The sequence below is a fragment of the Eptesicus fuscus genome, chromosome 21 (assembly GCF_027574615.1).
Source record: "Eptesicus fuscus isolate TK198812 chromosome 21, DD_ASM_mEF_20220401, whole genome shotgun sequence".
Taxonomy (NCBI): Eukaryota; Metazoa; Chordata; class Mammalia; order Chiroptera; family Vespertilionidae; genus Eptesicus; species Eptesicus fuscus.
Window position 1 is genome coordinate 13,148,280 of NC_072493.1, and position 16,362 is coordinate 13,164,641.

The following is a 16,362-nucleotide window of genomic DNA, read 5'->3' on the forward strand; positions in this document are numbered from 1 at the left end:
TTGAGGCTTACTAAATCAACTCTAAACTCCTCGGCTTTGCTCCCAGACTTCTGTACAATCTGTTCCCATACTTTCTACCCACTCACCCTCACCTTTGGGGCATCTTCCACACCATAGCTGACTCCCTTGTCCCCCACCCTCTCCAGCTCAAGTCATTCCCTAAATCAGCGATTTTCAACCTGTGTGCTGCAGCACACTGGTGTGCCACAAGAATTTGTAAAACATTCAATACCTGACTTTTCCTTTAGGTCATCAAATAAAAAAATGACAAGTCAACACATCATTTGAATGAGTCAAAATTATACCTAATTTTTTGTCAGATAGGCAAAAAATACTTTTTTTTTGGTGTGCTGCAGAATTTCAGTAATTAGTTTGTGTGTGCCATGAGATGAAAAAGGATGAAAATTGCTGCCCTAAATACAATCAGTCTTCTCAACCTTGACCACTGACTTCAACTTTGTTTTTTTGGTTTTTACTGTAGTTCTATGTCTGTGTCTTTTCCCCAAATAGACTTTTAGCTTAATGGTAAGGGCAGGAACTATGTCTTTTATTTCTGCAGCAATGAATACAAAAGTATTAGGTAAACAGCAGACACTCAATATTGGTGCCACTGTTATATGAAACATTCACAAATGGTCCCTGCACATGACAAAAGCAGAAAGAACAAATGGAAAAACAAACATTGTGTGCTAAGTAGAAGCTTAATTACATGAGCTTATTTTCTTTTTTGCTATGTTTATGTCATTTCTTAAACAGAAAAAGAAGTCCTAACACAATTATAGGTTAGGTTAAAAAAAAAAAAAAAAATACTGCCTTAGCCGGTTTGGCTCAATGGACAGAGCATCGGCCTGCAGACTGAAGGGTCCCGGGTTTGATTCTGGTCAAGGGCACATGCCCCAGGTTTTGGGCTCGACCCCCAGTAGGGGAACATGCAGGTGGCAACCAATCAATGATTCTCTATCATCATCGTTGTTTCTATTTCTCTGTCTCCCTTCCTCTCTCTGAAATCAATTTAAAAAATAAATAAAATAAAAATCCTGCCACGTAAAAATAAAAACTAATTGTGAATACACTCATTTTTTAAGACATTAAGATGTAGTAATTCTAAAAGTGCCTGATGCTAGTTACACAGAATTTCCCTTTTAATTACTTGGTGCTGTAGTGGAGGTCCTAACTGCAAAGGGCTTGGTTCTCAGGAAGCTCATCTGGCAGGGAGACAGATAAAACAAATGGCATCTATACAGTGTGATGCCTGCTGTAACAGGGGTTAACAGACTTCCCATACCCTGGCACAAAGAATGGCTTAAATGAGTGAAGGAGGGCTTTATGGGGAAGAATTATTAAAGCTGGATCTTCGGATTCGGAGCCAGCCAGCAACCTGCCAGGCGGCTCTAGTGGCCGCGGCCACCCGAGTGGCCATCCCCACCGACAAAAAAAAAAAAGCTGGATCTTCAAGGGTGAGAGGATCCTGCCAGGCAAACTACACTAAGAGAGGAGCATTCTAGCAGGGAAATAGCATATGGGGAAATTTAAATATGTAAAAAATTAGACCAACTTTGTGCAAAAATATTCAACATAACCAAATGGAAATGTACTAAACCATCTCAAAGTTATTACTGTAACCTGGTTACAGAGGCCATGTTCTAGCTCCTCATTAAGGGTAGCCTGTTTATTTCATTTATTGAACATTTAAAACCAAAGACAAAACGTACCTGAGAGTCAACATGCTATGCCACAGTACCAACTGGAGGCTGCCTCCCACACACATGCTGTCCCTCTCTACTTTCTACAGCCTAAATGACTTTTGCTGGCACACAGCAACCTAACATCTCACTTCTTTTTGCTCTCTCAAGGGTGACCACCAAATCCCTCCTTGCCCTGCTCCAGGCCCATATCTCTGAAAGCAGCTCAGAGTTATACTGTCTTTGGAGCAATTCCACAGTTTTTCATTACTGGAAATACGAGAAAAGGGTGGGAATCTGTGGCAAATCCATCATCTTGAATGAATGCTATAAAATGGAATAAATTACACGAGAATTTACAGAACATCTAATAGGCACATCTATGGATTTTGGGGCACATTCTACCTAAGCAGTGTTTCCCAAACCTGGTTGGTAACAGAATTACCTGGTGAACTTTAAAATACATAGATCCCAGAGATTCTGATTCAGTAGCTCTGGTGTGGAAGAGACCTTTAAAACACACACACACACACACACACACACACACACACACACACACACACTTTTATTTCAGAGAGGAAGGGAGGAGAGATAGAAACATCAATGATGAGAGAGAATCATCGATTGGCTGTCTCCTGCATGTCCCCTACTGGGGATCGAGCCCACAACCCGGGCATGTGCCCTGACCTCCTGGTTCCTAGTTAGGCGCTCAACCACTGAGCCATGCCAGCCAGGCTGGATGAGACCTTTTAAAAAGTCCTCAAGAGATTCTGATATAGAATCTCTGCTGACTATGGCTTGGAAGTGACTAACCTAGAATATAATAGTTATTCATCCTAAATACAGGTCTACAAAATCCAAGCTACTCAAATATACACCGTCTTCTACTATGAGAATGTTTGATTCATTCTTTAATATAAAGAACCACTTTATTTAGACAAATAAATAAATGATTCCCATATAAGCAATAATGAAATGTGTAATTTAATAAGGAAGTTCTAAGGTTTAACCTCTGTTATGTGTACCATCAGTATCAAAAGATCTCTCTAGATTGTATAGGACAAGGTCAACGCATGACAGAAGGTAAAAAAGAAAAAAAGAAAGAGAAACGAACATACATAATAACCAAGTGAGTTCATGGTTTGCAATGTTTATCAATGACCATGTGGCTGCTGCTCTAGTGTTTCTATAACCCAGTACCCACTCATGAAGGCTACTTGGTAGAAACCAAGTCATTTTTATTTGGTAAATGGGGTACCCTATAATTCAATCTTAAATTAGAAGCTAACAGCTTAAATTCAACAATGCACACGTGTACCAAAGGCATAATAAGGGTAATAATAAATGGCAATATAATGCCTCTGAACAAAGTTCAAATTATGGAAACAATCTGTCAATTTGGCTGCTCCTTAGAAATAGGAAAATATAGGAAAAAAGGAAATATAGGCAATAGCTTAATCAATAAATTGGGGGGAGGATACAGGCAAATTACATAAAATTATTTTAAAAATTTATTCCCAAGATGAAACCAAGTCACTATTACTTTATAGTCTCAAAATATACTTACAACAAAAAAGTTCAATAGCAGAAAGTTACAAGTATAAAACAGAAACACAAGAAATATTAAAAACAATTAAGAGTATCCTATTATTATAGAATAGTTCTGCACCATACCATACCTCTGTGAATGTAAAATAGTTTGTACCTGCTTTACGATATGTGATAGTGACTATGCTATGCCAGAGTTTTGTTATAACAGTTTATCTAAATAAATAAACAGTAGTGGGCTGAAATAATTTCAAAATTTCAGAGGTCCAATTGGACTACACTAAAAACAGAGGTGTGCTAACCAACACCAGCCCTCCCAAGCATGGTCCCTTCTTATCCCAGGGAAATTACTAAAGGATTCTGAAAAAGTCCTGGGTTATCCAGAAAGAGATGAATAAGCTCAAAGCCCTAACAGCCTTAGAATTAGATACCAAGCTTTACTATTAGTGACTGCTAGAGCCTAGTAATGCATTATACACATGGATAAACTTTAAAGTTGGTGACAGCATTAAAAAAAAATTCTGACAAATACTGACAAAAAACCCAATGTGAGCCAGTGAACAGGTGTACTATACTTGAGAGCAGTAAAGTACAATCTTCATGTTTTTCTAAAAATATACATTTAATATGTTTCTCTGTTAAAATATCTAAAAAACTGAATGCATCCCATCCAATAAAAGTAATATGCAAATTAACCATCACTCCACTGCACCAAGTCACGCCCACCAGCCAATCAGGAGCGAGTATACAAATTAACCCAACCAAGATGGCTGTGGCCACGGAGCGAGCAGGAGGCTTGGGTTTCTCTGGGAATGGAGGCAAGCTTTCCGCACACCCTGGCGGGCCCAGGCCTCCACTCAACGCTACAAAGTTTCAATTATAGAAGATAAATAAATCCCAACAAAAATGGCTGCGGCCACAGAGCAAGCAGGAGGCTTGGCTCCGCTCAAGGCTACAAAGTTTCAATTACAGAAGATAAATAAATCCCAGATACCAGGGCCTCTGCTTGGGTCGCCAGGGGGCGTGGCCAGCCTGCAAACCACCACAGGTCCCTCGCCCAGGCCGCCCCACACCTCAAGGGAACCCCCACCCTGATCCGGGACACCCTTCAGGGCAAACCAGCCGGCCCCCACCCATGCACCAGGCCTCTATCCTATCTAATAAAAGAGTAATATGCAAACTGACCATCACTCCAACACACAAGATGGCTGCCCCTATATGGTCAAAGATCCTGCCCCCATGTGGACACAAGATGGCCACCACAAGATGGCCAGCAGGGGAGGGCAGTTGGGAGGGACCAGGCCTGCAAGGGAGGGCAGTTGGGGGCAATCAAGCCTGCAGGGGAGCCGAAACAGGTTTGGCTCAGTGGATAGAGCGTCAGCCTGCAGACTGAAAGGTCCCAGGTTTGATTCCGGTCAAAGGGCATGTTCCTTGGTTGTGGGCACATTCCCAGTAGGGGGTGTGCAGGAGGCAGCTGATCGATGTTTCTCTCTCATCGATGTTTCTAGCTTTCTATCCCTCTCTCTTCCTCTCTGTAAAAAAATCAATAAAATGTATTAAAAAAAAAAAGTTAACCTTTTGCACTTGGATGTCGAGTGTGACTCACATGGTTAGCATCGGTAGCAGCTCTTTTTATACTCTTTGAATGTATCAATAATTTGAAATATAAAAAAATCCAAATAAATAAGTTTGTATGAAAAGAAACTCCAGTTTTTTATTCTACTGCCACGCTTTGTAAAATCTGGGGTATTTAAAAAATTAAATCCCGAGTAGAATAAAGGAATTGAGAAAAAAGCAAGCGAGTGCAAAGAGTTAAGGGAATGTTCAGATTAAAAAAAAAAAAAAAAGCCTGCAGGGGAGGGCAGTTAAGGGTGACCAGGCCGGCAGAGGAGGGAAGGTGGGGGCGACTGGGCCTGCAGGGAAGGGCAGTTGGGGGGGACCCAGGCCTGCAGGGGAGAGCAGTTGGGGGGGACCAGGCCTGCAGGGGAGGGCAGTTAGGGGTAATCAGGCTGGCAGGGGAGCAGTTAGGGGCAATCAGGCTGGCAGGGGAGTGGTTAGGGCAGTGATGGCGAACCTATGACACGCATATCAGCACTGACACACGCAGCCATTTCTGATGACACGCGGCCGCATGCTGAGGATGAAACATTTGCTGCTCCTGAGGATGAAACATTTGCGACTAGAGTCTTAGAGTTAGTTTTTTCCTCAAAGTGACACACTACCCGAGTTATGCTCAGTTTTTTGGCGAAGTTTGACACACCAAGCTCAAAAGGTTGCCCATCACTGGGTTGGGGGTGATCAGGCTGGCAGGCAGAAGTGGTTAGGGGCAATCAGGAAGGCAGGCAGGCGAGCAGTTGGGAGCCAGCAGTCCTGGATTGTGAGAGGACAGTCGGACATCCCTCGAGGGGTCCCAGATTAGAGAGGGTGCAGGCTGGGCTGAGGGACAACCGCCCCCCGCCCTGTGCACGAATTTCGTGCACCACGCCTCTAGTATAAGATAATTAGCTACAGAAGTAAATGCAAGATATTCTATGAAACCTAGAAACTAATTAGTGCCAGTCTAAGGAAGAACAACAAAAAAAGACAGATGCACTATTCTATACCAAGACCTTGGGTAAATCACTTTGCCTCTTAGCTTTCTTATCTGCAAAATGAGGCGATTGCCAGATGACTTAAAATTTCTCCTGGCTTTTAACATTCTACACTTTTTTTAGGTTATCAATTAGATTCATCCTTATAGGTAAGAAGGGAACAAGTATGACCAGTTGCCAGCTGAAAGAAATCAAACAGGAATTTTCAACAACTGCATATGGTAAAGTTGTACATTAGTGGAGCAAAGGGTGGTTCTCTAGCTTTGCAGTATCCTTGTTTGTAATCCAGAAATCAGGCAGAAGTCTCTGAAGCCTATTTAGATGAAGATGGTTAATGCACACCACTCTACCAGGTAGCATTTACAGCTAAAGTCCAAGAAATTTAAAGAGAAATCCCTGTGTTGGGCAAAAATACCAAAAACATAAGTTACAATCTACCAGACTGGCTCTTTCCTCCCTCTATTAGAGTATGTTTTAAACTATAAAGGCTTCTCAAAGTTAGGGTGTAATTACTGTTTATATAACTCCCCACCCTCTCCACTGCACAGAACATTAAGATATCTGCTTTTTTCTTCAAAAGCCCGCACCCATCTAGAACCTTTTAGGACTCTTATTTCCTCCTTCCTTGTTGGGAAAGCTGGTGTATCATCTATCTCTTTTTAAAAAAAGAAATAGAGGATTTAATTTCAGTGCAACAAATGCTTAGAACTATAGCTATATACTTGATAGGATAACCTACTTAGCCACTAGCTAAGATGTACACTTATCTAGAAACCACTAAATCAGCAAATATCTACTACTAAGAGTCAAGAACAGACATTTCAAAATCTATGCCCTCAAATTTAGAATTAATTTAGCTCTCACTCGAAGTCAATTTACTCTTATGTTAGAAATAATTCAAACAATGGGGAATAGGAGGAGAAATATTAGAGGCAAAAAGCCAAAGGATTGCTGTCTTTAAAGGAACAGGTTAACATCCAGCAATAAGGAAGTATCTTCCTAGTTATTTGAAGTTAACATAGGGCAGTGGTCGGCAAACTGTGGCTCGAGAGCCACATGCGGCTCTTTGGCTCCTTGAGTGTGGCTCTTCCACAAAACACCACGTGCGGGCGCGCATGTACAATGTGATGGAAACTTTGTGGCCCATGCGCAGAAGTTGGTTTTCTGCTCTCAAAAGAAATTTCAATCCTTGTACTGTTGATATTTGGCTCTGTTGACTAATGAGTTTGCCGACCATTGACATAGGGTATCAGAAAGCTTCAGTATTTCTTCCTATTGTACTGGATTCCTTTTTCCTTTTAAAAATTATACAATACAGATTGTATAAAAGAAAAACTGGTTGTTGCCAGAGGTGGGGCGTGGGGAATGGGTGAAATAAGTGAAGAAAGTATAAATTTATTTTCTTTTAAAAAGAATCTAGCCCTAGCTGTTTGGCTCAGTGGATAGAATGTCAGTCTGTAGACTAAAGGGTCCTGGATTTGATACCGGACAAGGGCACATGCCCAGGTTGCAGGGTCAATCCCCAGTAGGAGGCATGCAGATTTTCATCATTGGATGTTTCTATCTCTCTCCCCCTCTCTGAAATCAATAAAAACATATTTAAATAAATAAAATAATATAATATTGTCAACAATAAATAAAAATAAAGAGAATCTCACTGTTACAGATATATAACTTCATTGAAGAGAGTGGGGGAAATGATACCTAAATAACTTGAAAATGATTAGAGATTATAAGATTAAGGACTAAAGAATTATACATAAGCACTGTATTGTAATTAATAAAGTTGTTTCCCATGGAGTTCATGCTAACAATTCTGATACCATTATACATGTATACTCGGTTTGAGCAAACAAATAGATTATAAATATTGGTAAAAGAAGAATTAAAATTAAAAATTAAAAAAAATAAGTATACCATGAGCCCTTCTTTTGTGATGTACCAAAAACAAGAGGAAACAGCCCAGCTGATATAACTCAGTAGCTGAGTGTTGACCTATGAACCAGGAGATCACAGTTCGATTCCAGGTCAGGGCACATGCCTGAGTTTTGAGCTCCATCCCCAGTAGGGTGTGCAGGAGGCAACTGATCAATGATTCCCTCTCATCATTGATGTTTCTCTCTCTCTCTCTCCCTTCTTCTCTGAAATCAATAAAAATATATTTAAAAATAACAACAACAAAAAACACACGAGAGAGTCATGGTCTAGCTCTTTCCTTATGGTCACATTCTGCTATGTATTTTTTTTGCTTTTGCACTTGATCTTCCCTCTCTGCATGTAGTATTCCCTTTTGAGTCTACTGAATTAATTTGTACTCCCCTCCCCGCAAAAAACAACTACAAAACCAAAAGCTTGGCTCTTCCAATAAAAATCCAGGCTTTCAATATTGCATCAGCTAAAAGTTTATAGATTAATTCAGGTAGCAATGTATATCTTGGTTCTCAGCTATAATTATCCTCCCCCAAACAAGAAAAAAACAAAAACAAAAAAAAACAATACAGGTAATAGGAGAAAACTCAAGTAAGCCAGAATATAAACCTATAGGTTTTATATAAGCATTCTGATTTATATCCATAGTCCCCTCCCAATATATACAGGGTGTCCCCCAAAAATGTACACACACTTGAATATTATTAATTCCAATGAGTTAAGTCGGAAAAGAAAGAAACATCAAGTGAGCTATCAGAAAAAGCGTACATTTTTGGGGGACACCCTGTATATATACACATATTTACTCTCACACGGGAGAACAGTGTGCATACTATTTGGTAATCTGCTTTATGTATTTCTTTTTCTTTTTTAAAATATATTTTTATTGATTTCAGAGAGGAAGGAAGAGGGAGGGAGAGATAGAAACATCCATAATGAGAATCACTGATTGGCTGCCTTCTGCAAGTCCCCCACTGGGGATCGAGCCCAAAACCTGGGTATGTGCCCTTGGACCGGAATCGAACCTGGGGCCTTTCATTTCGCAGGCGGACATTTTATCCACTGAGCCAAACCGGCTAGGGCTGCTTTATGTATTCCTATACATAATATATCTATGCATAATATAAAGGTTGTATCACAACCTATTATATAGATGTATCAATTTAATCAGTCCCCTATGGCCCAACATTGTTATTCCCAATTTTTGGTAATTCTGCTTTATCTAACTAAAAAAAAAGGGGGGGGGGTATTTGCATTTATAAAATAATTATATTATACAAACTATAGAAAATGATGAAGTCACCCTAAACCTAACCACCCTACCAACACTAGTTTTTTATTTTGACTACTGTTTTAATGTTTATTTAATTTTATTCCCTAGGCATTCATTCATTCAAACTTATTAAGCTCTTGCTATGTGCCAGGTTTTTGTTTGGGTTTTTCTTTACTTTTATTCCTTAACAATTTCTCTTTTTGTATTGCATTAAAAAAAAAAAACAAAACTCTGAAAGTATAATGGAAAAATTACAAGTGTTCAGTAAGTACTGCAGATATCTAAATAACTGGGTTGATCCAACTCACATCATTTCAGAGAAAGTCACACTTTTGTATGTCTAGAACCAATTAGATTCAAATACAAAAACTGTATTCAAAGAGCAGGCATTACCAATATAGATCATGTAATTTTTAAGTACCACTTACATTAAGAGGAATGTAAGTAACATTAGCAAAACACATAAAACAGTAAAGAATAGATGCTTTTCAATAATCTTAGGAACTGCAAGGTCCATAGCTTAGAATTTAGCCATTTTATTATGATTTTACTTATCAAAGTGTGTGTGGGGGGGAGAATCTATATAAATTGTTAATTATGCTTGAGTTAACCTGTTGTTTTCAAAATTGTTTTATATAATTTACTTTATAGTTTTAGACCTGATTTTGTTCATTGCTTCCTCTTTTCTTTTGACAATATTTCTAAGTTGCGCTAGCTATCCAGAACTGCCTATCAACTGAGCTGAGCTCCTGTGCATGTTGAACATGTGTAGGAACACGCATGCAAGCAAACAAGCACCATTTAATACAATTTAACATCTATATTTCACAGGATACTACAGGGAATAAAATTAAGGAGCTGGATGATAGAGCTCTTCTATAACTCAAAAGTATTGCTTGTCAAAGGTTTCTACTGTAGTGCCTATACAAAGAACACTTCCCACTACCAGGCATTCATGCCCCATTTTGATGACCTGTGTAATCTTAGACAAGTCTTACAGAGTGCATATTCTGTTCCTAAAACATGTATTTATTTCAATGTAAAAATATTTTAATTTACCAGTTAAATTATTCAACTCACTGCCCCCTCAATGAGCACAACTGAAGCTCCAAGAAGATGGGTCATACTTATCTTGTGGCTTCAAGTACCCAGGGATCATATCACTTTGTACCCTAAGGGCATTTATATCTGTTTGAGAAACGGATTAAACTAGCCACAGCACTTAAAAGTAACCAACATGTTTCTACAACCCCATTTTCCAAACTATTTAGTTTTCTCAATAGCTTTTCAAATCAGTATTGTTTTTCTTTTCAGCAGTTCATTAGCATGTATTTTGTATCAACACTTCTAAAGGAACCTGTAGAGTGCAAGTTATTTCTGGATGACAGGAAACCAGCACAAAGACCTTGTCCTTCCCATCTGATGGACGTACCAAGATGCCCACTTGGGAAACAGAAATCTGAAGAATAGTAGAGCTTTCATTTCTGTTCCCTTCCTCCTCTCTATATGCTTCAGGCATGGTTTGTAAAAAAATCTTAGTAGTCACCTAGATGATTTATTCATATGTTTACCTAATCTCAGCATTTGTAATTTCCACCTCTACACTCCTTTTTGCCATTACATAAGTGAAATTAAACAATTTTCACATTTTCTAGGGGATAAGAAAGAAGTGCTTTCTGGTAGCCTGAGAAGATACAATTTCACACCCAACACCTTACCTTTTGTTGTTTATGAGATCCAAAGCCTAGTAGATCCTGACACTTATGAGAAACCTGTTTCAAGTTCCCTCTGATGTCTATTACATTTTATAGCAGAAAGTGGAGGCCACAATAAATTTTAAGTGATCCTTTCAAATTTTAAGAAAAAAATTGATAGTGACTATAACACTCTGATGTAAACATTGGGTGATTACCTAGGCTAACTCAATTAGGACCCTTTTTATCCAGGATACCAAATTCCCTAAGAACAGGATTCCATCTGTTGGTTCCTCTTCAAAATTACAAATTTCCGCAACAGACTTTTGAATTCATTTACCAAGACTTCAACTAATACTGTCAAAAAATATACATTCCAGCCCTGACTGGTGTGGCTCAGTGGATAGAGCGTCGGCCTGCAGACTCAAGGGTCCCAGGTTCGATTCCGGTCAAGGGCATGTACCTTGGTTGCCGGCACATACCCAGTGGGGAGTGTGCAGGAGGCAGCTGATTGATGTTTCTAACTCTCTGTCCCTCTCCCTTCCTCTCTGTAAAAAATCAAAAAGATATATTTAAAAAAAAAAGAGAAATATACAAATAAAATATATATATATATACATTCCAAAGTTTTCTACAGCAAAGCAGCCACCATTTCCTGTTTTGTTTTTTTTCTTCTATGTACAGTCCCCAAATGGTACTTTATGCTTTACCACATTCTCAACTCTGACAATAACCTCTGTAATTAATGTTATTCTCTCACAAATGAGGGCTGTAGGCATAGAAAGGTTAAGTAACTGCCCAATGTCATCCAGCTAGTATATGGTAGTACAGAGTTTCAAACTGAAGACTCTGACCAGAAAGCCTGTATGCCCTCCACCACTCACCCTCTTGCGTCTCCTATACCCAAGAATGGCCCAGCAAATCCTCCAACCCAAGGAGGGTTTTATTACTTCTATTTTTAAGACCAAGAAATGGAAATATACCTCTCCGTGGCGGCAAAGTCAGTTTGAAGAGGAAAAACAGAATCCAGCTCTCAAGCCCTTGGTCAGCAGTCTGTCCACTAGCGCATCTTGTTCTTTGGCCCCAGGTCCGTGACCATTCTAAAACAGAAGCATAAGTCATTTTTATGAATACTAAATACTAGTACGCACAAATGCACGTGTAATAGGAAAAACAAACTTAGGACAGGATGAAGACTGGTAAAATATGCCATCTTATTAATTGGGCTATTCCATAAATATCTTAATTAAGCCAATAATAAAACACTCTGGGTTTTTTTTTAGACATTTGCTAAATAATTGATGTTTCTCTCTCTCTCTCCCTCTCCCTTTCTTTCTGAAATCAATAAAAATATATTAAAAAAAAAAAAAAAAAAGCTTCAGGCAGTGGTAGAGTGGAACTTACCTCCAAGGGGGAAGGGAGTTCGGGGGCCTCCCAAGTGAAATGAAAAGAGCTAAATTTGAATTAAGAGTTTTCAAAGAATTTAGCATAAGAGGTATAACCAAGAGGGAATCCGACTCATAATTATCTAAAGCCCGTAAAACTAGGCTGATATACTCTTCTTAGATGAACCTGAAGAAAAGTCTTCTCTCTTGAGAAGCAATTTAAAACACAGAGGACTAGTGTATTTAGTTTAAGAAACTTTTGTATTGGAGTCCAAATACTGTCAAAGGGAATGAGAATTTATGCCCCTGAATATTCTAAGGGCAACAAAAAATGAAGACTGTGTGTGGGGAAAAAAATCACTGTTCTTGGGGTGTATGTCAGCAGTCTATATGCCATACCACATTTTTGCACCCAAATACTAATCACTGAGAAAATGCACAAAAATACTGCCAGGGACCCTGGCTGGTGTGGCTCAGTGGTTAGAGTGCCAGCCTATGCACCAAAGGGTTGCAGGTTCCATCTCCAGGACCCGTCCGGGTGTGGGCAACCAATTGATGCGACTCTCTCACATTGATGTTTCTCTTTCTCTTCCCCTCTCCTTAAAAATTCAAATGGAGGAAAAATATCATGTGAGGACTAACAACAACAACAAAAAAGATACTGCCAGGGAAGATCAAGTTTAAAATATGGCATGCCAAATTCTATATATATAATTATGATCCATGGTCCGCAAAGTCATCGTTACTTGCCATTATTACTTCTTAAACCTGTATGTTCTTTCTCAAATACCAAATTATGACAATTCTTAGTTGTTTGAAGGAGGACCTAATTTTTGGCAAAAGAGCCTGAAGTCACCTGGAACTGAGATAGGTAAATAAGGTTGATAAATGGTCAACTGGTTTCTGGTTTTAAAAAATGAAATGGAGCTTATAAAGTAGATGATATGGAGTGAACTTAATACCAGCAACATCCCTGAAGCAAAAAAACAAAAACAGTCTCTAGAGGTGAATTTCTGTCAGAAGGCACCCTGGTGCAAGGCTCTGCCACAGGATTCCTCCTCAGGGCACTTGCCAGCCACAGGTGGCATCCACAACTCACAAAGGAACTCCCCAAGCCTCTCATAAGTCTTAGGTGGGTGTCCTCATTTTTGTGTGTTCTCTAAAGCAAAATCCTAAAGACCTTAGAATTTAAATGCATCTTAAGGATAACTTTTACAGCTCCTAAATTTTATATTGGTTGAACAAATCTCTAAGATGACTTTTACAACTACTTTTAAATAAGCAGCATTTTCCTATGTGGACAAACTGTTCTGTTGTAATCTTCCTCATACCACTGATTTAAATAATAAGTTCCTTTGGGTAACCTTATATCCTCAATTTATCTTCTCTGTAGATCTACTTTTCCAATAAAAACCAAGTATGAATCCTGGCATTTGGGAAATCTCAAAGGATAGCAACTCTGTGGATAAGCTCTATATCATGAAAACAGTATAAATGATGTGTAAGATTTAGAAGTAAATGACTGCGTATCGCACAACTGAATCAAGAAGCAAAATATGAAAAAAAGATATATGGTTTGTGGAGCACAATGCTAACAAGGGGGGGAGCTTTACACTTGGCTCAATTACAGACCTGCTGGATTTTAATTTTTAATGCACGTGGAGCTTATTTAATAAGTAAAACATGCCACCCGACATCCATAATTTCAAAAGAAAAATAATACCCAAAATCATAAGAGTGCAAAAAATTACACAAATGGACTAAAATATTAGACAATTAAGTGTGGTTCTTTCTATTCCTAAACTTGACACTCCATCAATGCTACTACATTTAGTTAGTTAGTGCCATTGTATTCTGGAGGAGGGGGGGAAGGAACATTTTGTAGGGTTCAAAAAGGGATGTTGAAAGACTCCCCTATGGAGGCAGAATGCTGCAAAAGCCTCCAGATTGAGATTACACACAGTGGACTGACAAATTTGCTTAGCACCAGGATGTTTTAATTTCCTCATAAACTTAATGCAACTTTTCTTAAAAAAAAAAAAGTTAATCAAGACCTTCTTCTCTCCAAATCAGGCGGAGTTATTACATCAACTGCCGGACCATACTATATTAAGGCACTAGAATATTTGAGGAAAGAGCAAAGAGGTAATTCAACAGAAAGCTTTTTTACGATGCAAGACGGCTTAAGGACGGAGTAAATGTAATATACGTGCCCTGTTTGACTTCTTTTGCAGCCTATAGGGTAGTGGAATTAACTTCACTAGTTGATCTAAATTCGGAAGAAAGCATGAAGAATACATACGGAAATGTTTACTTAATTCTGAACTCAGGGCTACAGGAAGTCTGCTACTAAAGAGTAGTTACATTAGGCGTAGATATTTATAAACCAACTGCAGCTAGTGACCCAAGATTCAATTACAACATCAACCCTCAGATTTCAGCGTATGGGCAAATTACCAGTGAAGTCAAAATAATTCATTCTGCCGTACTGGAGCTTTAGATCGCGTTGCCGAATCCAGAACTGCTTTCGCCTCGTACTAGAGAACCAAGTACTAAATACTGTACCAAGTTGGCGTCAGGACATTTTAAAGCGCGAGGGAAACTCAAGGGGCGCCTGCCCAAGTTGCCCAGCCCATAATCCAGAACTCAGGAATTTGTCGTATCACTTGAGATCAGTTTTGATCCCTTTGAGATCTCTTAGCGCACAAAATCAGGCTATCACTCACAGCAAGGGAAGTCCGACCCTGGCTCCAGAAAAACTATCTGGTTCAGAACTCATGTCTTTTCCGCCCACCGTGGGGGGCCGCATCGACAGGGCTCGGCAAAGAGCCCGGGCGCTAGGTTAGGGGCGCAGCGGGGCCCGGCGGGGGCGGCGAGCGCGCGTCCCCCCGCCCGCTCAGGCGGCGTCGAGGCGCGAGTAGCTCAGCCAGCCTTGCAGAGGGAGCTCTCGGCAGCTCTGGGGTCCCTCTGCTCGCAGCAGCGCCGCCTGCGCCACTCGGTGGAGACGGAGACCAGCGGCGGCGACGCGCGGACTGGCAGCGACCGCCGAGCAGCCTCGCAGGGCAGCCGGGTAGGTTCCAGGGACCGGGCGGGCTGGAGGATGGGCAGCCCGAGAGGCGTTGGCCAGGGCCCGACACCCATACTGCACGGAGACCCGGCTGCGCGCGAGGCGGCAGAGTTGGGACCCCTGAGAAAAGCGGGCGCGGAAGCCGAGGCACGGAGGTCGCCTGTCGGCGGAGGCTACCCGCCTCGGGAGTGGCGGAGGGCGGAGGGCGGGCCGCGGCCGGGTGATCTGTCGAGCCAAGAGCCGGTCTCGAGGGCAGAGACAAAGGAAGGAAAATGGAGTCGCCGGCGCGCGGGCCTCTGTCGCCGGCGCCGCCGGCGGCCTAGCGCGCCGCCAGGAGGGAGGCCTAGCGGGCGGGTGTGTGTTGGGGGGGCCGGCCGGGCTGTGGCGGCGACGGGCAATGGCGGCGGCCGCGCCGCAGCAGGGACGGTAGAGGGAGACAAACACCCCCCGGCGGCGGCGCTGGCGCCGGGCTGCAGCCAGCGCCGACCGGAGCGGCCCCATCGTGACACCTAGAGGCGGCCCGCGAAACCTCCTCCACCCGGGGCCCCCTTACCTCCGCGCCACACCCCCCGCAGCGCCCGCTCCGCCGCCGCTCCACCGCTCCGGCCACCTGGCGTCCCTGGCTAGCTCCGCGCACCCGCACCGGCCACCGCGCCGCCGCTGCCGCCAAAGAAGCAGCTCCGCGCACGGTTTAATCGCTCCACAGGCTCGGACACAAAATGGCGGCAGCGTGGTGCAGTGCGCCTGCGTCGGCGCTGCCGGGGCCGCGGGTGCTGATAAGGGAAGGGACGGGTGGGGGGGCTGGCCGGGCGACGAGTGGAGGGCGGGGGAGGAAAGGTGAGGGGAGGGGTTGGCGCAGGGCAGCATGGGAGGCGGCCCCGGGCGCCAACTTTCAAAAGCGGGCGCGATGGCGTAACGGGACGCGCTGCGAGTCACGTCACGCCGCACGCGCCCTCCCGCGCTCTCGCCTGGTCGCGCGTGGGCTCCGCGGGCGCCGCGAAGTCCGGGCTCCCGCTGGGTGGGGTTTCTTGGGCGGAGGTCACCGCCTCTGGGCGGTCCGGGATCACGGGTCCGCTTAACCTAGTTCCTTAGCTGTAGATTCTCGCCCTGAATCGTAAAGGGGGCGAGGGTGTTTGGAAGAAGCCCGTGCGGGGTTAGGTGGTGGGTCTGAGGCGTTTCTTGGGGCAGGCCCC

The 16,362-nt window shown here is 42.2% G+C and overlaps 1 protein-coding gene across 7 annotated transcripts in view; it reads right to left on the bottom strand.

Annotated features, from left to right (window-relative positions):
* Nucleotides 1–15,887, bottom strand: part of CTCF (CCCTC-binding factor) — a 46,294-nt gene extending 30,407 nt beyond the window's left edge. For 5 of the 7 annotated variants that reach the window (XM_054710506.1, XM_028143148.2, XM_008139910.3 and 2 more), the window contains exons 1-2: nt 15,723–15,887; nt 11,701–11,817 (exon numbers count right to left, since the gene is read on the bottom strand). The gene's annotated coding sequence lies outside the window, so the exon portion shown is untranslated. Of the gene's footprint in view, nt 1–11,700; nt 12,103–14,559; nt 14,785–15,722 lie in introns of those variants that run through there. The other 2 variants (XM_054710504.1, XM_054710505.1) reach the window with 2 other exon arrangements.
* Nucleotides 15,888–16,362: the final 475 nt, after the last annotated feature.